Source organism: Thalassophryne amazonica, chromosome 15 (assembly GCF_902500255.1).
Source record: "Thalassophryne amazonica chromosome 15, fThaAma1.1, whole genome shotgun sequence".
Taxonomy (NCBI): Eukaryota; Metazoa; Chordata; class Actinopteri; order Batrachoidiformes; family Batrachoididae; genus Thalassophryne; species Thalassophryne amazonica.
Genome location: NC_047117.1, coordinates 64,553,105 through 64,580,935, shown reverse-complemented (window position 1 = coordinate 64,580,935; position 27,831 = coordinate 64,553,105). Strand labels below are relative to the sequence as shown.

At 42.5% G+C, this 27,831-nt stretch overlaps 1 long non-coding RNA gene across 1 annotated transcript; it reads left to right on the top strand.

Moving 5' to 3' along the window:
• The first annotated feature begins 944 nt into the window (after positions 1–944).
• LOC117527002 lies at positions 945–22,366 on the top strand. Its single transcript, XR_004565408.1, has 3 exons — positions 945–955; positions 2,182–2,189; positions 22,163–22,366. It is a non-coding gene; the product is annotated as an uncharacterized LOC117527002 (long non-coding RNA).
• The last annotated feature ends 5,465 nt before the right edge of the window (positions 22,367–27,831 follow it).

Genomic DNA, 27,831 nt, shown 5'->3' with positions numbered 1-27,831 from the left:
AAAGTTGTAGCCAGATTGATGAAGAGTACTGTTTGTCACTCATTAAGTCCATGCCTCAGAGACTGCAAGCTGTTATAAAAGCCAGAGGTGGTGCAACAAAATACTAGTGATGTGTTGGAACATTCTTTTATTTTTCATGATTCTATCATTTTTTCCTCAGAAGTGAGTGATTCCATATTTTTTCCCTCTGCTTGGTCTAAAAAAGTAACCGTTACTGACTGCCACAATTATTTTTCCTGATTTCTTATAGTGTTTCTTAAAGCCAGAAAGTTGCCATTTGAAATGACTTTAGTTTTGTGTCATGTCTGTGATCTGCTTTTTTTCTACAAAATTAAACAACTGAATGAACATCCTCCGAGGCCGGTGATTCCATAATTTTTGCCAGGGGTTGTAGTCATCAGGCTGTACAGTGTTTCACTTTGAATTTTTTTTCAGGCCTTATTTTCAAAAATGTTTTATTGTATAAAAATCAACTGTGTAAACTATGAAATTTAAAAAAATGGCACATTAATGAAGTCAGCATGATTCATTGTTGCACTGCAAAGTGTATGATAGCTTATTTTAGTACTTTACTGAAGGTGGTTTCACTGTGTTATGTAGCAGTTTTCACTTTACATATCAGGGTTTTTCCCTATGATTTTTAGAAAAGTGTGACAATTCTGGGCCATTGAGTTTTGGGGGCGGGGGGGGGGGTCCTTTTAATAATCTAAAGTCAAATTAGAGCATTTGGGAGTTATTTCTGTTATATGTGTCAGATAAGTCTCAAATAAGCTGTGTCAGGCATAAATAATGTTTATAGCGGCAGAATGTCTGTGTAAGCACTCAGAATTGTGGGACTTTTGAGATGCTAAACATTAACCCTCAAACATATAATGTTAAACATATATTGTGTGGTTTTGCACAATATGAGCTCTTTAATAATTAGCTTAATTGATCAAGACTATTTTAATTTTCAGTCTATTTTCAATCTGCCATATTGTCAGGATGTTCCATAAAGCAGCCTGATGAACCAAAACAAAAGCTTTGTGAAAGTCGACATCGGCTGCAAAGATACACTGCTGATGTTCATTTTTGCGTTCAGTCAGTACTCTCTAAATATATCATATACAATACAATTGATGGTTAACTTCTTGGGTTTGAAACCAGATTGCTGTGGTTGCAGAGCAGCAAGCATTTGACACAGATTCCTGTTGAAAACAGTCCTTGAAAGCACCTTGTTCAGCACACAGAGCAGTGTAATACCTCTGGAGTTTTGTACTCCAGGAGATCACGCCTTCCTTTCAGTCTATTAATAGTTCCAAATGGAATTTGTTCCTTGCATGTCTTAGTTCAATGTGTGTCCTTTTGGCTTTTGCAGACATGTAATCCTCTGACTTGCAGTAAGAGTTTTGCTTTACTGTAAGGTTGAAGACATTTTATGAGACTTTGTTGTAAAATGAGTGGGGCCGTTTCCTCCTACTATTCCTCTTAATCCGTCTCTGGTGTTGGAAACGTAGAGCTGCCAGCATTGTTCACTAGCTGCAGTGGACACTAACAGCTTAGAGTGTTTATTGTAGATGAACTCTTTTCAGGTATTTCTTCCTCAAAGTGGTTGCAGTATTGTTCATGATGTAAGGTTTAAAAAGAGCTACAATTAAAAATTTGACGCCTTAGTACTGATGTTTATTTTTTTACCCTTTCCTCTTTTACGCTTTAATCTTTACTCTTAGATACCAAAAAAATTTAACAGTTATTTCATATTTGCCATTATGTTTAACAGCGACAGCTGAAATCATGACCTGTTCAAAGCTTTTCATTACTTACATTACATCCCAGTTTAATTGCAATTGTTGATCAGTTTTCAGACCATCAAAAAATTGTCAGTAATTGTTCAAGCATGCCTTTTAAATGCAGGACATGAGGTATTTGAAGTTCATCGATGTCTATGTTCTTCTGCCTTTGCCAGAGTCTGGTCAGTATCTGGCAGGCATGCAGTGTAGATAAGGTGTGTCTGCATGTTTGCAAATCCTAGACTGGTCCCACTGGACTATGTAAGAGGTTTCTCTGTTGCAGCTTCAGGGCGTGGATGACCCTCTGTACAAATGGGCCTTCCAGTGATCCTGGCTCAGGCTTCTAGGTGTTGTGCATACACTTCGAGATGGGGTGGACTCGTGGGCTGTATGAATGGACCCCATTAAACAGCTTTTCATGTTTTGGCAGAAGCTTGAAGCCTTTGAAGTTGGATGAAATTTTAAAGTTGTTGAGTGAATATAATTGTTTACTAGGCGAGGGCTGCCCCATACCTCAGGTGTGGCATAAGGTTTTATAGGATGACAGGATCACTGACAATAAAAATGTCAACAATTAAAAATAATTGTTAGAGTAGCTACAGTTTTAATTAAGATAAAGACACTTTTCCCTCCAATCTGAAGACAGTGAGCATATGTCCAGCAGTTTAGTTCTGTTTTATTCCGTCTTGACTTCTTTGACATTTCTAAATACTTACTGGTTGCTTTGTTTGGAAAAGTTCATGAATTGGTTGGGGGGTTAAGGAATTTTGTGGTGCGTCAAGCTGTGCCTGAGGAACAAAACGTAATCGCAGATTCTTCCAAAATGACTAACAGATATCAACACATGCCAGATAAAACTGGGATTATTAGAGGATCTATTTTAAAACATTACTAAGTTTCAGTGTGTTTTTCAGGGGGAAAAAATGGCAGTTTTAGTCTACTCTGAAAGTTATTTCCAAGAAAACTGTATGTAACATGCAATAGACCCTACAACATGAGTCTTTTATCAAACACTTTTTGTTTTGTTTTGTGTTGTTTTTTCTTCTTCTTTTTAGAAAAGGGTACATTTTAAATGCAGAGTGAATGTGTGAGTGACAGTGACATTGACAGAACAACGGAGCTGCACCATTTACATTTTACAGAGAGAATGGAGATTTATCGTCTCAGTTTTCCAAAGTGGTTAGAACCTGATTAATATGGCAGCAATGAAGAAAATGTACATGTGTATGATAGACTATACGAGGTCTATTAGAAAAGAAACCGACCTTTTTATTTTTTTCAAAAACCATATGGATTTGAATCACGTGTGATTGCGTCAGACAAGCTTGAACCCTCGTGCGCATGCGTGAGTTTTTCCACGCCTGTCGGTTGTGTCATTCGCCTGTGAGGCTTCATCACGGTGTTTGTTGCTTGGCGCCATGCGGCACCGCCACAACGCGCGGAATTCCTCCGCACGTCTGTCTCAATGTGCCGAAAAAGTGCTGATGTCCACGTCTTTTCACAATTCCTGTGCTAGTCAGACGACGTCCCGGATAAAATGCAGCGTCCAGTTTGGAAATGAACAGCACATTCCACTGTTACAGGAGTTTTTGTCATGGAAAGAGGAGCGGAGACTTCGCGCGTCGCGGCGGTGCCGCATGGCGCACAGCAACGCCGTGATGAAGCCTCACGGGACATGTTCTGGCATGTCCAGGCACATCCACAATTTCTCGGCTAATCACTCGATGGAAAAACCACCGACAGCTGTCTGAACGCCATCTCAAAGCCGTCTTGTGAGACCAAAACGGAGGTGTTCCTTTGTCTCGCTCCATCAGCAAATTGGTCGTGACGTGCAAAGCTTCTGCTCGCTTTCCATGACAAAATCTCTTGTTAAAAGTGAAATCTGCCGGAAAATGGTTGATGTCCAGCTCTTGTGATAACCAGAGAAAGTGCACACGACGGTCTCGGCTCCACAGAGCCATCCGTTTAGAAATGATCCGGTGGTTTGTGGCTCTCGATGGCGGCACGGAGCGCGGCGCGCCGAGCGTCCTTGAAGCCGTCCTTAAAGCTGTAGTAACAGTCCTTATTCTCTGTGAAGCCCGTAAAATTTTCACCGAAAGCCAGATAAATTTTTCTAATGGTTTCCAGCTGCCAGTCTCTAACAGTTTCTGAAAAAATTCTGATGGAAAAAAGAGCCCAAATCATTCCGCCATTTCCTGACAATGAAAATCCGCCGAGGGGGTGGACCACTCCTCACTCAAAGCCTGCTCACAGGTGAATGACGCAACCGACAGGCGTGGAAAAACTCACGCATGCACACAAGGGGTCAAGCTTGTCTGACGCTATCACACGTGATTCAAATCCATATGGTTTTTGAAAAAAATAAAAAGGTCGGTTTCTTTTCTAATAGACCTCGTACTTCAGATAGTTCACACACAAAATGATCATTAATAGCCACATGGAGACCTTACAGTAAAAAAACAAAATGTTTTTGATTCATGATGGTTTTCATCCAGATTTTAATGTTCACTGGGCACATTTAAAATGCAGTGGTCTTTGATCCAATAGTTAAAGGGGTCATCTTGTGCCACTTTTTATCTGTCTTTTACATTTTCATGTGTTCAGTATTTAATGTTCAACATCTCCACAGTCCCACAATTCTGTGTCTTTTTCCAGATCAAGACTTGAGTTAAGATGAATTTATGTCATAGCTTAACACCTCTGTGACATATGTAACAGAAATAACCCATCCCTTCAGATCCTCTAATTTTACCTCAGATTATGAAAACCCAACGCAAAAAAGCCGATGCCCACGCTGTCGCGCATGTGTCTGCTTGCTGTCCTCACGGTGGACATAAATAAATACATATATCGCTGTGGCGACGGGCTGCAGCGAGTCAGCGCGCGCATGGCATGCACATTGACAGGCTGTATTTTATAATTTCATATCTATATTATAATAGCCAGGTGGCCTGTATGCGTGCATGCGGGAGTGACTGTGTATGGCTTCGATCAGGGAAAAACTGGGGAGAGCTGACATTTGCTGTTTGGTATGCTTATGTATTTTGGGTCAAGGATGTATGCTGCGAAAACAGAAAGGACTAATATTTTTTGGAGACATTAGCGATATTAGTTAACAGTGAACAAGGGAAGTTGTGCTGCAATGCACCGTGGGAGTTCAGGGTTTTGGAGTTTTAAATGTTGTTATTGTGGTTCATGTTAGTTTAACAGTGTTGTTAGTATTATTGATTTATTGTGTTTTGTAGTTCAATTTGTTTAGTCAGTTTAGTTAAGTACCATGTTGCCGTTACCATGAGTAAAAAGTGTACTACCTTTGATGTCTTCTACCACCATCTCTGTTTGTAGGTGTTTAGACTTAAAAGCACCTGCTTGCAACAGAATGCAGAACATACAAGAAGCTCTGTGTGCATGCTTGTGTGCGTATAACTTCGATCACAAACAAACTGTGTAGAAGAGACATTTGCCGTTTGGTATGCTTATGCATTTTGGGTGACGGATGAACACCGCCAGAGTGGAAAGTTGATAGGACAAATATTTTTGGATTAACAACACTGAACAATATGACAGTTAGATTCTGGACTCACACACCATTTCAGCAGGGGGTGGTAGGTCATCTATATATTAAAAGCATGACCGTGTGCATGCGTGTGTGTGTGTGTGATTTCATTTTGTAAGTTCAGTGTAAGTACATAATATAATTGGAAATGCATTCAAAATACATGTATGACACAAGAAAGTGAAAACACTTATTTCTGTTGTGGTCCATTTAAAAATCAAATGACAAAATAGAGGTAATAATAAAATTAATAATAATAATGATAATAACAGTGTGTATATGATAACAAGAACCTAAACAATTAATATATACATTAAAACAGTAAATTAACATTAAAAATTACATAATTAACATGAAATAAAAGGGTTGAGTTCTTCTTCTAAAAACTGTTGAGGTCTAAGGTTTTAAAAACATCCTGGACTCACATGACATTCCAACTCATTATAGAAACTTTGCACAATTTACTGGCACCCTTGAAAAAATGTCAGCTACCTATTTTATAAACACTACCCAATCTAGAGCCCGTGGATCCCCACAGGCAACATGCTAGTTTACTTATATTGTTTATTTATATTAATGTAGAGCACACTATGGAGTTTTGGTATCACTTTGAGATCAAGTTTTTATACTTTTATTTTAAAAAAAAATTCTGATTTTTTTTTTTTTTTTTTTTTTTTTTTTTTTTTTTTATAAAACTGGAGGGGGGAAAAAAATCAATCAAAGGTAACGTATACTTTCCCCTGTTGGCAAAATTGTATTTACAGTAATTAAATGAAGGTGTGATCCACAACACCTGCTTTGTTTCTGCAGCTATGGGAGTGGATAGAAACATGTTACTGCAGCTATTGTTTTGTCAATTGCCCAGCCTGGCACGTGCAGCCATTTTGAAGGTGATGCAAATATAAACAAGTTGTTGGCAAACTTGACTTGATGGAATGCTGTTTGTGAAGTTTAAGGGAATATACAAGTTTAAAGTCTAAAGTTTAAAGTTTATAGTTAGCTACTGCAGTGCCAAGACTGGTAGTGTTTGCTGGATCATTGATAGACCATCATTATTTTTATTTATTTTTTTCATTGCTTTTTTTTTTTGGAGCGTTAACAGAATAGAAACTACGTTAGGACCGTTTCAAAATCTTTGATACCTGTATTTCAGAACTGTCCTGGAGCCCGCATTTAAGGTAGAAATTGTCTAAATCAGACCTTTTTTTTTTTTTTTTTTTTTTTTTGGTTTAACTGTCCGCCACTTCAGAAGGTCCTCATTACGTCTACAACTTCTCAGAAACGTTCACAGCCGATCCCAATGAGTCATCCTTTTGGCCACTAGATGAAAAGTCAGAGTAGTCTCTGATGAACATGGTGATAAAGTCTGAATTTGCACATCTTGGCCATCCAATATATTTCTATTATTTGCACCACCTCAAAAATGGCAGAAGTGTGGCATCAACCACCAAAACTATCCTGGACATCCAGGCAAAGCAATTTGAAGGTAGTCATACACACATAAGAATAAAATTACTAAATGGGTAGCACCCTGACATTACCCCATGAAGAGTTGTCTGGTAAAATCACAATTTTGTAATAAATTAGCTTCATGGGCAAATTTCTAAGCAAGTTACATACTGATAGCCAAACTAAAATTAACAGTTTTGTGAGTGTTTTTGTACTATTCAGTATTGTCTTACAGCTGACTGCAAACTGTATGTTTTTGCAGCAGTTTATAGTTTGGATGGGCAATAATATGACAGCCCACCAGGATGGCTGGTGACTGACACTTTTTTTTCTTTTGCTTGTCAACACATAGGAACAGTTGCTAACAGCATGTGATACTGTGACCCCGTAACAGGCAGCCTGGCAAGAACACAAATCAGCCTTCTTGCTTGTGTGGGTGAAGCTAATTCAGTGACCCCTTTGATATCTTTTGATGATCAATGAATCAGCTGTCAACTTGAATTGCCAAACATCTATAGATTCAGCTTATTAAATGATTTGCTGCTTTTCTCTGTTTATCATTGCACATTTGAAAAGACACAATGATGTCACTTGAACATTTTTATTGACCAAACAACTGATAAATAAAAAATTTTTAAATCCCCTTCGTTAATGAGGAAGCATTCTACATGTCTACCTAATATTCATCAACATACATAGTTGGGGTGTGTGTACATGTGAGAACACCAGATGACATTTTGTTGCCCAAAAAAACTGAGCGATAAAGTTTTCAACAGAGACACCAACACGGTGGCTCTTGGGGACATCTTTATTCAACAATTTTACATAATCGGCATACATAATTGAGGAATGATGACACATTGTACATTCATTATTTCTCACTTACTTTTGATATTGCACACTTTAATTCATTTTCAAATTGAAACTAGGCAGCTGGAAGTGAAATGGACATACATCCTTCGTTGGCACATCCTTATGTTTCTTGATTCACCTGCAGTTAGACGTGGTCACCTACAGGATTCCAATGCAGGGCTGTTAGAGCTACATCAGACATTTTGAGCTTTTGCTTTTGGCTGTAAATGACCCCAATAATCTTGGACTGAGTGCGGGAAGTTAACAGTAGCCCGGGGACAATGCCTCAGTGACACTAACTTGTGACAGAACAACCAACTTTTACAGGGACACAGACAGCCTGCTTCATTTCTTCCAAACTTGATTTCACCCTTTTGGGAACAGTTTTTCAGTCTCTTCTGGCTATTAGCCATATCAACGAGAGATGATATTTCTGAGAAATGATATAACCCTCCTCTCTATCCCTTTTCCCTCTTTGGCCTTGTTTTTGCTGAATTCTGTGGACAAGCTTGGCTTACATTTGGTTCTATAATGATTTTAACATCATAGCATCACTGTAACATTCTGCAAGAAGTGTTTTTTGTTTGTTTTTTGGCTCCAATAGGTGCAGAGATTTCTTAGAAAACATCTTTGCATGTGGCAAGATGGTCTTCCTGATGAAACTGAGACATGCTAAAGCCCCCGTCACACACAGCAAGAATGTGCAGGAACCAGTCCAACATGGCAAATATTGCCATAATCGGATACAGTCGGGATTAAAAGAGGCGTGGTCAGCAGTGTCACAACGCATCTCGACTACCCTGTACGCACCTGCACGATGGCATCCAAAGCGTATGTAGACAACAGGTAGATGATACAGATTGCCGTCAGATGGCCATAAAAGGTGCTGAAGACTGCCTGATGTCCAAATGTCTGGATGGGAAACATGGGACCGAGTGGGAGGGAGCACTGTGTTCCTCCATTTGCACAGGACTTGCTGGTACTAAACATCAGAGTACAACCAACGTATGGGCCGGACTCATGCTCAGGGTTCTCAGCAGAATTTTTTTTTCTCAGCGTAATGGGATGGAAAAATCACCTTAAAAAGCCAGGGCTTCATGGGAATGCTTAGGCTCACTTCATCAGCACAATGCAACTCTGTACGCCGCGATGGCTGGATTATCACATGGGATTTATTTTTGCGTGGTTGATTACAGCACACAGCAGCTGGGTGGGAGGATTTTAACAACAGGCTGCAGTCAGCTCCAGGTCCATCATGCACATTGAAACACTTGTGCCGTTGTTGGAGGTGAAATTAATGTTTATTCATGCTGTCATGGCCTGGCACAACAGTTCCACATCATATCTCCTACAGAGTTAGAAGGTGATCAAATATTACAGTGGTGAGATCTGTTCAGCTCAGAGCCTGACGTGTGCAATGACGCGTTGCTGCGCATGACACCACGGAGAGGGGCAGCTGACTGTGGTATATAGAGATATGATGGAGACAATAGTTAACATTATTTGCGTCGCCCATGGGAAGGAATGGACAAATATCTGTACTGTAAGGTCTGTTGTGGATATAACAGCCTGTTCAGATTTGCGGCGGCGTGCGCAGCGGCGGCGTGACCTAATGCACGGTGCTTTCGGTTTGGTAGCCGCTGTTGACATTCACTGTACATGATGAAAGCGTGCCACATACATATTAACAATTTCTTTGCGCTCCCTGGGGCAGACACATTGGAAGTGGACATTATTATACGTGGCGCGTGCAGGTCATACCGGCAGGCGTTGCCATGCCAGATTCATCTCGAGGTTCCCTCGTACGCACTCAAATAGTTTCAGATCCTGTTTTGCTACTATCAGAATATGTAAATTGCGGTCAGATAGTGCTCAGATTGCACATGGCCGGAGGGTTTTGAACATGTGCATCACACTCGGAGCCACTGGCCGATTTGGGACCAACTGTGTGGACTCTCGCAGATGGCTGTCAGAACATTTTCGAACTGCAACTGGACACTTTTCAGATGTGGGCCGAATCGTCATTCTGACGCCATTCGGCCTCATTCTGGCTATATGTGATGGGGGTATAAGGAATGCCACTGGGTTTTGTTTCAAGAAATGATTTGAGTAACGTGGCACATACAACCTATTATGTTGGCATATACATACTGTCATCATTATGTTGTATTGTCAAAATGACTCACAAAAAGGCAAAGTGATCTGTCGGATAACTCAAGATGCAAATCCTGTCCTTCAGATGTGTGTATTCTGTTCTGCATGGCTGCATAAGTACATACATGCCTCAGGAAAAATTCCTGCAATACCTGACAGCCATTCCTACTGATATTAGTCCCTTGAGGCATTACATTTATAGCACATGAAAAAATTCTGTCTTAATTCTTGAAAACCTGCCTTTTTCTTTAATGCCATTCTCCTCGGGCTAACTTGCTGATTTACAGACAACATCCCATCACAGCTGAATGGCTTAAGAGCAGGGGATTTTTAGTTTTTTTTTTTTTTTTTTTTTTTTTTTTTTCAAAACTGTATGATCTTTGAACCACAAGACACTGTGACAAATGGGATGAAGACCTCATGACTCCCAGAAGACAGTACAGGCGGGGGAGGCATAGCCCTCCTCATCTGCTCTCTCTGTGGGACACTTTTGTCTTAGAAGAGGTCATGTGCCACACCCAATTTATGTCATGTGCTGCTCATTGCGTGATGCGCACCACAAGACAACAGGGATGTGTTTGTTTTTCCGAGCGGAGAAGACCAAAGGCATCATCAACATGTGTGGCGAGGTACATTTTCTGCTCATCATCCGAGAGATGTATAGTTCCTTCCAAAATTATTGGAACGAAAAGGCCAATTAACTTGTTTTTGTGGTACACTTAAAGGAGAATTTCAATGTTTGAATCTGGGCTCTATTCATAAACTGAGTTAACCATTTCTCTCAGGATGAAAAAGATTTTAATCGGTGCCGTATGAAGTTTGGTCATTAAAATGGAGGGGTGTGTGGGGCAATCAGAAAACTGCAGTAAAAAGCTTCTCCTTGCCACTGAATACGCAAGAATATCATTAAACCTGTTGGCAAGTGTAGAGCGTTTAGCTGTCGAGGTACACGTATGCATATTTACCTCCTGCACATGTAAAGAAAAGTTCTAATATCACTGATTCTGAAGAAGCTCCTTGCCTTTGTTGCAGTCCAGTAAAGTTCACAGTGAGTCCATTACAGTCACGACAGCTCATTTGGGTTTTGGCTTTTTTAAATCCAAAGAAGAAGAAACAAAGTCTATTTTTAAACTCTATGATAAACATATTAATCCACAATCATGTTTGGGAACTTTTCTTTGTATTTACTAAGGTAAATATGCACGTATGTACATCTACACTAATATGTCCCATGCTTCCCAACACATCTAATGGTATTTTAGTGTATTCAGTGGCCACGAGAAGAATTTTTCAGCAGTGTTTATGTTTAACAAAACAATATAGAAATAGACCAGAGATTCATAATTGTTGGAATTCTCCTTTAGTACATTTGGGTTTGATATTGAAACTTAAGTATGAGAAAGCAATTACATACGTCATCTTTTGTTTCATGCTATTTACATCTTGGATGGCTTGTGCAACTTAGAACATAAATTTTTGAATGTGTGATTGACGGTTGGTTCAATGTGCCTCATCTACAGTAGTGTTCAGAATAATAGTAGTGCTATGTGACTAAAAAGATTAAGCCAGGTTTTGAGTATATTTCTTATTGTTACATGGGAAACAAGGTATCAGTAGATTCAGTAGATTCTCACAAATCCAACAAGACCAAGCATTCATGATATGCACACTCTTAAGGCTATGAAATTGGGCTGTTATTTAAAAAAAAAAAAGTTGAAAAGGGGGTGTTCACAATAATAGTAGTGTGGCATTCAGTCAGTGAGTTCGTCAATTTTGTGGAACAAACGTGTGAATCAGGTGTCCCCTATTTAAGGATGAAGCCAGCACCTGTTGAACCTGCTTTTCTCTTTGAAAGCCTGAGGAAAATGGGACGTTCAAGACATTGTTCAGAAGAACAGAGTAGTTTGATTAAAAAGTTGATTGGAGAGGAGAAAAATTATACGCAGGGAGGGTTGGGAGGGTTACTTTAAAAATGTATTCCGATACAGTTACTAGTTACCTGTTGAAAAATGTAATCAGTAACGTAATCCAAGTACCATAATATTAAAGTAATGTAATTTGATTACTTTCAATTACTTCTGGATTACTCCAATATCAAATATGCTAATATAGACAAAAGAAACTAAATATAAATAGTCTTGACTACATAGTACAGTTTATTAAGCAAAAATAAAACTTTCTTTTACATGGCATACTCTGTTTTACTTCACATTATGAATTAAGAGCACCCACAATATTGTTTTAAACACACCCAGTGTTCACCTGCTAAATTTTCAACAAAAAATGCCAAACAAATGAAGGATAATGAAAACTCAGGCGTGTGCGGATGAATTTCTAATTAAAAGTGGCTTGCAGAACAATATACAAAAAAAAAGTCTACTACTTGTTCAGTAAACATAAAATTATCTTACTTTAGTCTTTCACATGGCATTCGCACCATGTTTAACATATCAGTCCACTTATTGAACTTTCAAAATAAGAACAACAGTATAATGAAAACCATTAAGTAAATACTGTCAGTAAGGAGGCGTGGTCGCCATTTTAATTCCGGGCAAGTTAGTGATTTGCGTGCATAGAAGTTCAAGAAACAGGTGGAATATGCCGGAAAGCTGTGCATGTTGGCAAAGCCACAAACAGAGGAGCAAGGGAGACAATATTTCCTTCTATAAGTAAGTGGTTTTAGTTATTCTTGTCACTTTGTCCGTGATATTTGGATGATAAACAGCTGTATGTCTCCTGCTGTACCTGTGTCACCCGATGACATGGACCATTAACTCTTCACTTATGTCTAGTTGATATTTTCCACTGTTAGACCAATGTCTAGTTAAAATACTTGTCGTTAGTGATTCAAATTGTTTGACAAGACTGAGTTTTTTTTTATTTTATTTGCACCTTAAAATAATGAGATTATAATGGCCCGCGCTGTGCCGCTCAGTCACACACATACATACTGCGGTTAGGTTAGTTTGATTTTCCACACCTAGAGATGTGTACCCACACAACTGACTTTATGAATGAAACTCGGTCAATAAAGGATAATTGTGTAAAAATATAATATGAATATAAATGTATTGTAATGGTTTTAGGAGCCGCGCTGCGCTGAACAGAGCTGCTGCAGCAGGACGCCGCAGCTCAGCAGCTTGAACAGCGCAGATCCGTGTCACTTTCAACACTAATATTTGGCAATGTGTGTGTGTCCGAGTAAGTTTAATACTTTCCTGACATAATTTAATGTAATTTAATTTTACTGGCTCAATATCCAGGTCAGAATGGCATTTTAACACGTATTTTGCGAGTATTTTTCTGAGTGTGTCCAGTCGAGAATCTCCGTTGAAAATGCATTAACATCCGTGTACTTTATCAATATTTTGCCCGGTTAGGAGCCGTCATATCGCTGTTCATGAAGGGACATTTTCGTTTCAAAGAAAAAAAAAATATTATATACAGATAATATCATAAAATGCATTAAAATTGTAATCCTGCGAAGTAATCCCCATTTTTACTAAATATACCTGTAATCTGAATACGTCTTTTTTTTCTGTAACTGTAGCGGAATACAGTTACTTTTTTTTTGTATCCTAATTACGTAACGCTGTTACATGTATTCCATTACTCCCCAAGCCTGTACACAAGTGCAAAAAATTATAGGCTGTTCATCTACAATGATCTCCAGTGCTTTAAAATGGACAAAAAAAAAAAAAAGACGCGTGGAAGAAAACGGAAAACAACCATCAAAATGGATAGAAGAATAACCAGAATGGCAAAGGCTCACCCATTGATCAGCTCCAGGATGATCAAAGACAGTCTGGAGTTAACTGTAAGTGCTGTGACAGTTAGAAGACGCCTGTGTGAAGCTAATTTATTTGCAAGAATCCTCCGCAAAGTCCCTCTGCTAAATAAAAGACGTGCAGAAGAGGTTACAATTTGCCAAAGAACGCATCAACTGGCCTAAAGAGAAATGGAGGAATATTTTGTGGACTGATGAGAGTAAGATTGTTCTTTTTGGGTCCAAGGGCTGCAGACAGTTTGTGAGACGACCCCCAAACTCTGAATTCAAGCCACAGTTCACAGTGAAGACAATGAAGCATGGTGGTGCAAGCATCATGATATGGGCATGTTTCTCCTACTATGGTGTTGGGCCTTTATATCGCATACCAGATATCATGGATCAGTTTGGATATGTCAAAATACTTGAAGAGGTCATGTTGCCTTGTGCTGAAGAGGACATGCCCTTGAAATGGGTGTTTCAACAAGACAGTGACCCCAAGCACACTAATAAACGAGCAAAGTCTTGGTTCCAAACCAACAAAATGAATGCCTCGCAGATGTGAAGAAATCATGAAAAACTGTGGTTATACAACTAAATACTAGATTAGTGATTCACAAGATTGCTAAAAAAGCAGTTTGAACATAATAGTTTTGAGTTTGTAGCATCAACAGCAGATGCTACTGTTATTGTGAACACCCCCTTTTCTACTTTTTTTTACTAATAGCCCAATTTCATAGCCTTAAGAGTGTGCATATCATGAATGCTTGGTCTTGTTGGATTTGTGAGAATATACTGAATCTACTGGTACCTTGTTTCCCATGTAACAATAAGAAATATACTCAAAACCTGGATTATTCTTTTTAGTCACATAGCAATACTATTATTCTGAACACTACTGTATCTTCTGAACAGTAAGATCCAGAAAGTCGGATTGGAAGGATCGAAAAATAGAGATGAGCCACAGTTGTTTTGGAATGAAGTTTTACTTCTACCAAAGTGATTGAAAGGCCAAATTGTAGCAGAAGTGAGGATCCACTCGTGATCCAAAACATAAAACTCATTTGTGAAGCATGAAGGTCGTGTCATGACTTCTGGTTGCATGACTGCTTCTGGAATACACTGACAAATGGTTTATTGATGTTTTAACTCATGCTGGTAGCCGTAGATTGAACAGGAACATTTTCTTTGCCAGTTTCTAAATGAATTATCATGCAGTAAATCAGTGATCCAAAGCATACCACCAACTCAACAAGGGACTTCATTGGGGATTGTTTTGTACTGCCCAAGTCTATTGCAAAACCTTAAACCAAATGACGTGTTTCACTCCCTGAAGAGGACGCTGAAAAGTAGGAATACACCAAAACAAATAACAGAAAGAAGCTACTGTAAAAGCCTGGAATGCAAAACAAAGGAAGAAACCAATAACGTGTGTTGCAAGTAATGGTTATGGAACAAGAAGTGCTCCAAGAGCAAATGTCTGTGTAACTATAAGAGACACATTTTAGCAGAATTACTCAAAAACTACAGAACTGATTTTATTGAAACTTGGTGAAAGTGTGTGTAGTATGGGCCAAGCAAGAAACCATTAACTTTGAAGCAGTTTCAGGACCACCACCACCCCACTTCCTGTGACAGTGCACGATAGGCCATTTTTCAACATTTTTGTGAATTTCTCAATCACTGAAGCAGATATGAGTATGTAAATATGCGGGATGTTTTCACAACTGTACGTTGTGCGTGTCAAGAGAAAATTGCTGTCCTACCCTCCATCCGTACAGCAAAACCTTCTGCATCATAAAATTCAAGAACCACAACACAACACTCATGCCTTTCTCTCTATTAATGCTTTTTTTTTCTTTTTTTTTTTTTAACTGAATTTTGGGTTTCAAGGAGGAAATGTACAGAAGCCCCGAAATGCTCTGGTGACAAAAGCTGCTCAAATGTGTGTCATGGTCTCAACTGTTTAGTCTTTTGAGAAATTATCTTTTGCAAAATTGAGATGGGTTGACAGCCAAAAATCAGCTTACATTTGTGTTCCTTGCCCTTATGGGGAATTTATTGTTTCATAAAGAGCTTATTTCTTGAGAACGTCACAAAAATGTTGAAAAACACCCTTTGTTGCAAGGTTTAAAATGGAGATAAAAAAAAGAAAAAAAATCCTGGATCCTCCCCCTTATGCAGATATGCTCCAAAGGTTAATGGTTTGTTCTTTGGCCCATACCCCGTCCTTTCACCAAGTTTCAAGAAAATAAGTTTCGTAATTTTGGCATAATCCTGTTGACAGAGAGAAAGATGGCACCGGAAAACAATACCTCTTTGGTGGAGGTAACTAAATATTGGGTTGTTTTGGTTTCAGACTTGTTTCATTATTTTTTGCTTATGGTAAATTTGGGAAAAATAATACGAAAGGTGCTATGTTTTATGTTGTTGAATACATCTAAATTTAAATACGAAAAAAAATGCAAACTGGCTTTTGTCTTTTCGAATTCTTATGGTGATCTCATACCCAAGAGTTGTATGGTGCAAATTTATATAACATTCTTGTGTGTCTTCATTGGTATGTGTTTGTGCCTGCAAAACCAAATTATGAAAGCATGTGGTGGACTAAAAGAGAAGTACTGGGTCTTTTGGTTGGGTGTGTAAGCACTTGGCCAAAGCTTTAAAGTACTTAACTTTGCTCTGTGACTCTCATGCCACACGCGCACCTCATTTTAATAAATGGACTACATTGGCTTTCCTGGAAATAATTGTAGAGGCTTTGCAGTATATTAAATCATGCTGTGAGATACATTAGCACAGTCAGCTACACAATGGTCGGTCTGCACACAATGTTAAACAGGCCGATGTCCAGAGGCTATTCACTTCTAAATGACACAACCTGAAATAAATAGGCAGCATCTACCATATTAGTAAAGTCACTTCTCCATGATTGGTGCTTCATGTAAAAGGATTTGGCTCTGATAACAACTGGATGCCAGTTTTCTTCTTTAAGCTCACAGCCTGTCTGCTTCTGTTAAATTCCTCCATATGGACTTCCAGTAGCTCAGAGCAACAGAAATAAATCATCTTTGGTGTTGACTGTTACTGTGGTTTGAGGTGTCTTTCTTGACTGTCGTGAATTTGTTTATCTGCCGTGAGTGAATCCTCAAAAACCTCATCAAGCCACAATGGTGTGGGGAGCACAAACACAAAATGCTAATGTCAAATTGATTTATTGTGTCTCCTCATAGACATTAGAATCTTACACTTGTCCCAAACACACAAATGGTGATATTGTAGGCCTGTGTTTCTCACTGAATTTTGTCTTTCAAACATGCAACTGCTGTACCGCAAAGATCCTTCATGGTTCTGTTCAAAGATCTATAAATCCTTGCCAAAAAGAAGCAACAGTGGTGCTTATAAGGGTAAAAAAAAAAAAATTGTCATTCGACTATTGTTGACCAGCACAGTGTCTCGAGAGCTGAAGATGCTCCCTGAACGTGATGTACACTGTGTCTTCAACTCTTGATATCTTGGGGTAATTCTCTCTGAACTCTGAATGAAAAGTGGATGTAGAGTTGCACTGGTCCAGCTGAATTCCAGAAAATCCAGAACTCAACTTTTTCCAAGGACAGGACATACAGACTGAGGCCTGCTCAGGAAATCCCGATGTGATTTATCTTGTAAACACAATAATCCATTACTTCTACACAGAAGCCAAAGTGTTTTAAAAGGCTGGCCCGAAATTAAGTTGCTCAAAGCTTTCTTATGCAATCACTGAATTTGGTGTAGTATATCGAAATTAAATGCAATTATTTATATACAGTTAAGGAGACATTTGATGCTTCAGAGAAGTGAGTTGAAAGGCTGCACTCACATGTGCCTTCGCCTGGAATGTCACTGCATTTGTACAGGCCTGAGACAGAAATTTTATTGAATCTTGAGTAACATCACCAAAACAACTTCCACAAAAAGTTACGTACTTGTACTTGTCTTTTTAAACAGGATAGATTGGAGACATAGGGCTTGTCTGAAAGAGGCTATTGACAGCAGTGCTAAATGCAGACACAAGCTTTTTCCAACCATCACTATATTTTTATTTGTACAATTTAAATGTCTCCGTAGAATAGTTTTAGTTGCCTAAATTTACATATATTATCCACTCCAACCATGGATATTCAAAGAGGAAGCATTTTGTATGTATCCTTCAGTAACCCCATAACATTTGTACTTATACAAAATCATTTGTCTACTCATATATACAGTTGTATGTAAAAGTTTGGGCACCCCTGATAATTTTCATGATTTTCCTTTATAAACTATTGGTTCTCTGGCTCATAAATTTCAGTTAAATATATCATATAGCAGATGAACACATTGATATTTGAGAAGTGAGATGACATTTCTAGTATTTACAGAAAGTGTGGAATAATTATCCATCCATCCATTTTCTTCCGCTTTATCCGGAGTCGGGTCGCGGGGGCAGCAGCTCAAGCAAAGCCGCCCAGACCTCCTGATCCACACACACCTCCTCCAGCTCCTCTGGGGGAACCCCAAGGCGTTCCCAAGCCAGCTGAGAGATGTAGTCCCTCCAGCGTGTCCTGGGTCTTCCCCGGGGCCTCCTCCCAGTGGGACGTGCCCGGAACACCTCTCCAGCGAGGCGTCCAGGGGGCATCCGAAAATGATGCCCGAGCCACCTCAACTGACTCCTTTCGACGTGGAGGAGCAGCGGCTTGACTCCGAGCTCCTCCCGAGTGAACGAGCTCCTCACCCTATCTCTAAGGGAGCGCCCAGCCACCCTGCGGAGGAAACTCATCTCGGCCGCTTGTACTCGCGATCTCGTTCTTTCAGTCATGAGCCAAATCTCATGACCATAGGTGAGGATCGGAACGTGGATCGATCGGTAAATCGAGAGCTTTGCCCCCCTACTCAGCTCTCTCTTCACCACGACGGTCCAATACAGCGACCGCATCACTGCAGATGCTGCACCGATCCGTCTATCGATCTCACGCTCCACCCGTCCCTCACTCGTGAACAAGACCCCGAGATACTTAAACTCCTCCACTTGAGGCAAGGACACTCCACTGACCTGAAGAGGGCAAAGCACCTTTTTCCGGTCGAGAACCATGGCCTCGGATTTGGAGGTGCTGATTTTCATCCCGGACGCTTCACACTCACTGCAAACCGCCCCAGTGCACGCTGAAGGTCCTGATTTGACGAAGCCAACAGAACCACATCGTCCGCAAACAGCAGAGACGAGATTCTGTGGTTCCCAAACCAGACCCCGTCTACACCCTGGCTGCGCCTAGAAATTCTGTCCATAAAAATAAAGAACAGAACCGGTGACAAAGAGCAGCCCTGGCGGAGGCCACCGTGCACTGGAAACAGGTTTGACTTACTACCGGCAATGCGAACCAAGCTCCTGCTGCGGTCGTACAGGGACCGGATAGCCCTTAGCAAAGGACCCCGGACCCCGTACTCCCGGAGCACTCCCCACAGGGTGCGCCGAGGGACACGGTCGAATGCCTTCTCCAGATCCACAAAACACATGTGGACTGGTTGGGCAAACTCCCATGAACCCTGGAGCACCCGATGGAGCGTGTAGAGCTGGTCCAGTGTGCCGCGACCAGGACGAAAACCACACTGCTCCTCCTGAATCCGAGGTTCAACCATGGGTCGAATTCTCCTCTCCAGTACTCTGGAATAGACCTTACCGGGGAGGCTGAGGAGTGTGATCCCCCTATAGTTGGAACACACCCTCCGGTCCCCCTTCTTAAACAGAGGAACCACCACCCCGGTCTGCCAATCCAGAGGCACTGTCCCCGATCGCCACGCGATGTTGCAGAGGCGTGTCAGCCAAGACAGTCCCACAACATCCAGAGACTTAAGGTACTCAGGACGGATTTCATCCACCCCAGGAGCCTTGCCACCGAGGAGCTTTCTAACAACCTCGGTGACTTCGGCCTGGGTAATGGACGAGTCCGCCTCCGAGTCCCCAGTCTCTGCTTCCTCTTCGGAAGACGTCACGATGGGACTGAGGAGATCCTAGAGGTACTCCTTCCACCGCCCGACAACATCCCCAGTCAGGGTCAACAGCTCCCCACCCGCACCGTAAACAGTGCTGGTGGAGAGCTGCTTCCGCCTCCTGAGGCGTCGGACGGTTTGCCAGAATCTCTTTGAGGCCGACCGATAGTCCTCCTCCATAGCCTCCCCGAACTCCTCCCAGACCAGAGTTTTTGCCTCTGCGACTGCGCGGGCTGCGGCACGCTTGGCCTGCCGGTACCTGTCAGCTGCCTCTGGGGTCCCACCTACCAACAAAGATAAGTAGGACTCCTTCTTCAGCTTGATGGCATCCCTTACTTCTGGTGTCCACCACCAGGTTCGGGGATTGCCACCGCGACAGGCACCAGAGACCTTGCGACCACAGCTACGAGCAGCCGCATCGACAATGGAGGTGAAGAACATGGTCCACTCGGACTCCATGTCTCCAACCTCCCCCGGGATCTGGGAGAAGCTCTCCCGGAGGTGGGAGTTGAAGACCTCGCTGACAGAGGGTCCCGCCAGTTGTTCCCAGCAGACCCTCATGATACGTTTGGGCCTGCCAGGTCTTACCGGCTTCCTACCCTCCCAGCGGATCCAGCTCACCACCAGGTGGTGATCAGTCGACAGCTCTGCCCCTGTCTTCACCCGAGTGTCCGAGACACGTGGCCGAAGGTCAGATGATACGACTACAAAGTCGATCATCGACCTCCGGCTCATGGTGTCCTGGTACCACGTGAACTTGTGGACACCCTTGTGCTCAAACATGGTGTTCGTGATGGACAAACTGTGACTAGCACAGAAGTCCAACAACTGAACACCACTCGGGTTCAGATCGGGGAGGCCGTGCTTCCCGATCACCCCCCTCCAGGTCTCACTGTCGCCGCCCATGTGGGTGTTGAAATCCCCCAGGAGAACAATGGAGTCCCCAGTCGGAGCGCTATCTAGTACCCCTCCCAGGGACTCCAGGAAGGTCGGGTACTCTGCACTGCTGCTCGGCCGTAGGCCAAGACAACGGTGAGAGACCTGTCCCCGACCCGAAGGTGTAGGGACGCGACCCTCTCGTTCACCGGAGTGAACTCCAACACTTGGCGACTGAGCTGGGGAGCAATAAGCTCTCTGCCTCTCCCTATGGGCGATGCCAGAAAAATGAAGCGTCCAGCCCCTCTCCAGGAGTTGGATACCAGAGCCCAAGCTGTGCGTGGAGGTGAGCCCGACTACCTCTAGTCAGTATCTCTCAACCTCCCGCACAAGCTCAGGCTCCTTCCCCCCTAGCGAGGTGACATTCCACGTCCCAACAGCCAGGGGCTATGAGCATGGACCGGGCCGCCGGGCCACCCGCCCTCGACCGCCACCCAATCCTTTCTGCACCCGACCCCCATGGCCCCCTCTGCAGGTGGTGAACCCACAGAAGGGCGGGTCCACGTCACTCTTTCAGGCTGAGCCTGGCCGGGCCCCATGGGCTAAGGCCCAACCACCAGGCGCTCGCGTGCGAGCCCCAATCCCAGGCCTGGCTCCAGGGTGGGACCCCGGCTCTGCCATACCAAAGCACAAATTACGATCTTTTGGTGGTTTTAGTGTTTGACCTTCTTGTGACCTTGACCTTTGACCTTGATCCTTTGTGTACTGAAAGGTATCTCCATAGGACTGCCATATGTGAACTTACAAAAGTCTGCAATGTAAACTGTGTGCTCCAAAGTGAGCTAAAGATGAAAAATGCAATGATTACAAAAAACAAACAATGCTGACTAACAGATCTTGCAAAAATTTAATTTTGGCAAGATAAAAAATAAAGGGCCCTATCTTAACACTCCATGGTTGACAGTCTAAAGCAGACAGCCCAAGTGCATTGGAGGTGTGTCCAACTCTGATTTGCATAATTAACGTAGTGCATAATGATTGCAAAGTAAAGTACAGGGTACAAAGGGGTTTTTGTATAGTTATTCACAGGTGCGCTTTGGGGGGAACATGAATTAAACCAATCGGATTCTTATGCGTCATTGCCTTGAAGAGCTGTGTACACTTGACAGTGGTACAATTGCTATTTAAACTGGTGACTTGAATAAAAGACTTTTCAATGAAGAAAAATGCATCAAAGCACATCAGCAGATCGTTTATAGGAGCACCCACCAAAGCTGCCTGAAGTGATGCAGTTGTACACAACGCATCCATTAACTCCCTCCATCCGATTACTTCTATATCCCACCAATCTCTCACTTTCAACATTTGATAACTTGTCTTTGTACTATTTTCTGTTAAATATAGTGTATAAATAATTTGTATATAATAATAACAATCTGTTTTTATTTATAGTACATCCAGAAAGTATTCACAGCTCTTCACTTTTTCCACATTTTATGTCACAGCCTTATTCCAAAATGGATGAAATTCATTTTTTCCCCTCAAACGTCTACTCAACAGCCCATAATGACAGCATGAAAAAAGTTTGTTTTTGTTTTTTTTGGAAACTTTTGCAAATTTCGGAAAAATAAAATTTGTTGAAATTTACTTTATTGATGCATCTTTGGCAGCAATTACAGCCTCACAGCTTTTTGAATATGATGCCACAATCTTGGCGCACCTATCTATGGGCAGTTTTGCCCATTCTTCTTTGCACCACCTCTCAAGCTCCATGAAGTTGGATGGGGAACGTTGGTGTACGGCTATTTTCTCCAGAGATGTCCAGTCGGATTCAGCTCTGGGTTCTGGCTGGGAAACTCAAGGACATTCATAGAGTTGTCTTGAAGCCACTCCTTTGATATTTTGGCTATGTGTTTAGGGTCATTGTCCTGCTGACAGATGAACCGTCTGAGGTCAAGAGAGCTCTGGAGCAGGTTTTCATCCAGGATGTCTCTGTATATTGCTGCATTCATTTTTCCCTGAATCCTGACTAGTCTCTTAGTTCCTGCTGCTGAAAATTATCCCCACAGCATGTTGCTGCCACCACCATGCTTCACTGTAGGCATGGTGCCTGATTTCCTCCAAACATGATGCCTGGGATTCATGCCAAAGAGTTTAATCTTTGTCTCGTCAGACCAGAGCATTTAGTTTGTCATGGCCTAAGAGTATGAAATTCATTTTTTCCCTCACATTCTACTCACAATACCCCATAATGACAGTGTGGAAAAAAAGTTTTTTTTTTTCAAATTTATGAAAAGCAAACAGAGAAATCACGTGTACATAAGTATTCACAGCCTTTGCCATGAAACTCAGAATTGAACTCAGGTATATCCTGTTTCCACTGATCATCCTTGAGATGTTTCTACAGTTTAACTGGAGTCCACCTGGGGTAAATTCAGTTGCATGGACATGATTTGGAAAGGCACACACCTGTCTACATATGAGGTCCCTCAGTTGACAGTGCATGTCAGAGCACAAACCAAGCATGATGTCAACAGAATTGTCTGTAGACCTCTGAGACAGGATTGTCTCGAGGTACAAATCTGAGCAAGGTACAGAAACATTTCTGCTGCTTTGAAGGTCCTAATGAGTGAAGTGGCCTCAATCGTCTGTAAAGGAAAGAAGTTCGGATCCACCAGGACTCTTCCTAGAGCTGACCGCCCGCCTAAACTGAGCGATTGTGGAAGAAGGGCCTTTTTCAGGGAGGTGACCAAGAACCCAGTGATCACTCTGTCAGAGCTCCAGCATTCCCCTGTGGAGAGAGGAGAACCTTCCTGCAGCAATCCACCAATCAGGCCCGTATGGTAGAGTGGCCAGACGGAAACCACTCCTTAGTAAAAGGTACATGGCAGCCCATCTGGAGTTTGCCAAAAGGCACCTGAAGGACCAGACAATGAGAAACAAAATTCTCTGGTCTGATTAAACAAGGATTGAACTCTTCGGTGTGAATGCCAGGTGTCATGTTTGAAGGAAACCAGGCACCATCCCTACAGTGAAGCATGGTGGTGGCAGCATCATGCTGTGGGGATGTTTTTCAATGGCAGGAACTGGGAGACTAGTCAGGATTGAGGGAAAGATGAATGCAGCAATGTACAGAGACATCCTGGATGAAAACCTGCTCCAGAGCGCTCTTGACCTCAGATGAGATCAAGACCACTCCTGGTGGTTAATCTTTCAGCAGGACAGTGACCCTAAGTACTCAGCCAAGATATCAAAGGAGTGGCTTCAGGACAACTCTGTGAATGTCCTTGAGTGGCCCAGCCAGAGCCCAGACCTGAATCTGATTGAACATATTTGGAGAGATCTGAAAATGGCTGTGCACCGACGCTCCCCATGCAACCTGATGGAACTTGAGAGGTGCTGCAAAGAGGAATGGGCAATACCATCCAAAGATAGGTGCACCAAGCTTGCGGCATCATATTCAAGAAGGCTTGAGGCTGTCATTGCTGCCAAAGGTGCATCAACAAAGTATTGAGCAAAGGGTGTGAATACTTAGGCTGTGATTTCTTGGGTTTTTATTTTTAACAAATTTGCAAAGATTAAAAAAAAAAAATTCATGTTGTCATTATGGGGTGCTGTAAGTAGAATTTTGAGGGATAAAATTAATTTAGTCCATTTTGAAATAAGGCTGTAAGTCAGTCCCTTCAGCTGCTCCCTTGTTTTTCACTCGGGGTTGCTGCAGCAGATCCAAGGTAGATAGATCTGCATGTTGATTTGGGACAAGTTTTTTTTTTTTTTTTTTTATGCCGGATGCCCTTCCTGACGCAACTCCACATTACATGGAGAAATCTGGCAGCAGGCATGAAAATTTCCGAGCCATTTCTGAGATCGGTGTAAATCCGTTGAGAAAAATTTTTGGGGGGGCGCTACTCCGTTTTTCTCTCTCTCTCTCTCTCTCTCTCTCTCTCTCTCTCTCTCTCTCTCTCTCTCTCTCTCTCTCTCTCTCTCTCTCTCTCTCTCTCTCTCTATATATATATATATATATATATATATATATATATATATATATATATATATAATACGAGCAGGGGTGGTGGCCAAGTGGTTAATGCGCTTGGTTTCAGTTCAGAAGGTTCCGGGTTCAAATCCCACCCCTGCCACATTTCTCCATGTAATGTGGAGTTGCGTCAGGAAGGGCATCCGGCGTAAAACTTGTGCCAATTCAACATGCAGATCCACCTTGGATTTGCTGTGGCGACCCCGAGTGCAAACAAGGGAGAAGCCGAAGGGACTTACTCTTATATATATATAATACACACACACACACACACCGACCTCTGCTATCCACTACAGTAAAGCCGTCTGAAAACCAGAGCGGTTTGTTCAAGCCGTACATTTGTGTCCAGCAATTCCTGATCATCCAGCCTGTCAAAACAAACTGGCCAGCTGGCGGTACGCCACCACAGTAAGCAACTCGTGCAAGACCACTTCACCGCTTTCTCTTCTGGGTTTAGCAACCTCGCTAAATGCCAGAACTCATTCATGGAGTCAGTGAGCGCCCAGATGGGACAATTACTGTCAAGACTAGATCATCAGGCTTCTACTGCTACGGCCACTGGCAGCACCAGTGCACCTCCACTGGGGCACCGGCTTCTGTACCTGAACCTGTCTACTGCAGTCAGCTGTCTCCGCCTCAACACTTCTCAGGCGAGTCCGGTGACATCAGACCATTTATTACTCAGTGTGAGTTACATTTTGAGTTCATATCATATAAGTTCCCGTCCGACAGGACGAAGGTAGCTTACGTGATTTCTCACCTGACTGGTTGTGCTTTGGCATGGCCAACAGCTGAATGAGGTCATCAATCAGACACCTGTACCTCCCTTTCGGCATTCACCGCTGCTCTTCAGTTGTTGTTTTAACCCACATCTCTTGGGCGTGAAGCTGCATGTACCCTGATAAGGCTGAAGCAGGACATCTGCCGAGTCACAGATTACGCCACAGACTTCCGGCTAAGAGTGAGTGGAACCCCGCGGTGCTCCATAATGTCTTCTTCCAGGGGTTGGCTGAAGATATCCAGAACTAGCTCATCGCTGTTGAACGTCTTGAGGATCTGGATGAGCTCATCGTGCTCGACATCCAGACCGACTGACGTCTTTAGGAACGTCCTTGTTGAGCAGCCCGGCTTCCCGACCACTGCTTCGCTACGCCTCCCGTTCATTCATCCTCGTCCAGCCACATTGGACCAAACTCCCCACATCGGCGCACAGAGGAGCTCATGCAATTAGGACGCTCTCGTCTGTCTTGTGCTGAGAGAAGGCACGAGGACGGACTTTGTTTTTATTGTGGACACTCTGGACATTTGATAAACAATTGCCAGTTCAGGGGTGCCACCGTGCAGTTTAAATCCAACTTACAGGTGAGTCAAAGCTCTGTTACTCCATCCTCTGCGCAAAATGTAATTCCTGCTAAATTAACTTCTGAAAATTCCTCAGCTTCTGTGTCAGCTTTTGTTGATTCTGGTTTTGATGCTAACTTGATGCTCTCCTCTCTCGCCATGTCCCTGCATCTTAGACTGTTTAAGCTCTCACTCCCTCTGGTGGTGCGAACTGTGGCTGGCCATGAATTGGGTTGTATTACTCTCCGTACTCAATGTGTTAATACGATTATAGGGGAGAACCACTCAGAATCAATCAGCTTTCACTTCTTTGATAGTATGACTCACCCGATGATCTTGGGGCCCCCCTGGTTGCAACAACACAGTCCGAATTTTAATTGGTCAAAGGGTGAAATTGTTTATTGGGGCTTTGCTTGTAAAACGACCTGTTTGCTAAAACCCACTCATTCTCTGCCAAATTCTAACCCTGATCTTGCGAGGGTTCCGGCATGTTACCATGACCTGGCTCTAGTATTTAGTAAAAGTAAAGCCAAATCTCTGCCTCCGCACTAGGAATACGACTGCGCCATAGAGCTTCTCCCTGGGGCAAGCCCACCTCGGGGAAAGCTATTTTCTCTGTCAGCCCCTGAACGCAACACAATGAATGAGTACATTCAGGAGTCTCTGGCGGCAGGCTTGATTAGACCATCGTCATCACCTGTGGGGGCGAGGCGCTTTCTCGTGGAGAAAAAGATAAGACACTGCGCCCGTGCATTGATTACCATGGGCTTCATGACATTACTGTCAAAAATCGCTATCCGTTGTCACTCATTTCATCTGCATTTTAGCTATTGGAGGGAGCTAAGATCTTCACTAAACTCGATCTATGTAATGCTTACCATCCGGTCAGAATCAAGCAGGGTGATGAATGGAAAACGGCTTTCAACACTTCTGGTCACTATGAATATCTAGTCATGCCATTTACCAGTCATGTATGAACTGTTTTGCAAACGTTACTGTGCCATGATCTCGTTGTTAAAGGTATCTGCAGCATCGGCAACCGCGAAGTGTTGGGGGTGAAAGTGGCCTTGGAGGAGTGCTGCCACTGGTTGGAGGGGGCATAGATGCAATTTTAGTATACACTGACCACAAGAATTTAGAGTATCTGGAAACTGTAAAACATCTCAACTCGCGTCAAGCTAGGTGGGCTATCTTTTTCAGTCGTTTTGATTTTGTTCTCTCTTATCGGGCTCAAAAAATGGGAAACCGATGCATTATCTGGCCAGGGTGATCCAGGGGACACTCCGTCCGATCCGGGTATCATTTTACCAGCTTCACGTTTCCTCTCTGTGTTAACCTGGGAAATTGAATCCAAGGTCCGGTCTGCCATAGGTGATGCTCCTGTTCCTCCGGGTTGTCCTGCTGATAAATTGTTCGTTCCAGCTGATCTCAGGGAGGATGTGATCAGGTGGGCTTACGACAGCCATTTCTCCTGCCACCAGGAATTAAGAACACCATGTTTGTATTACAGCAAAAATGTTGGTGGCCGGGTTTCTCTAAGGATATTACGGAATATATCAAAGCTTGTCAAACCTGTGCAATGCATACAGTGAAGAAAATAAGTATTTGAACACCCTGTGATTTTGCAAGTTCTCCCACTTAGAAATCATTTTCTTCTTAGGTGCATGTCCACTGTGAGAGACATAATCTAAAAAATAGTTGGTACAGTAGCCTTTGTTTGCAGTTACAGAGGTCAAACGTTTCCTGTAGTTTTTCACCTGGTTTGCACACACTGCAGCAGGGATTTTGGTCCACTCCTCCATACAGATCTTCTCCAGATCTTTCAGGTTTGGAGTTTCAGCTCCCTCCAAAGATTTTCTATTGAGTTCATGTCTGGAGACTGGCCAGGCCACTCCAGGACCTTGAAATGCTTCTTACGGAGCCCCTCCTTAGTTGCCCTGGCTGTGTGTTTGGGGTCATTGTCATGCAGGAAGACCCAGCCATGACCCATCTTCAATGCTTTTACTGAGGGAAGGAGGTTGTTTGC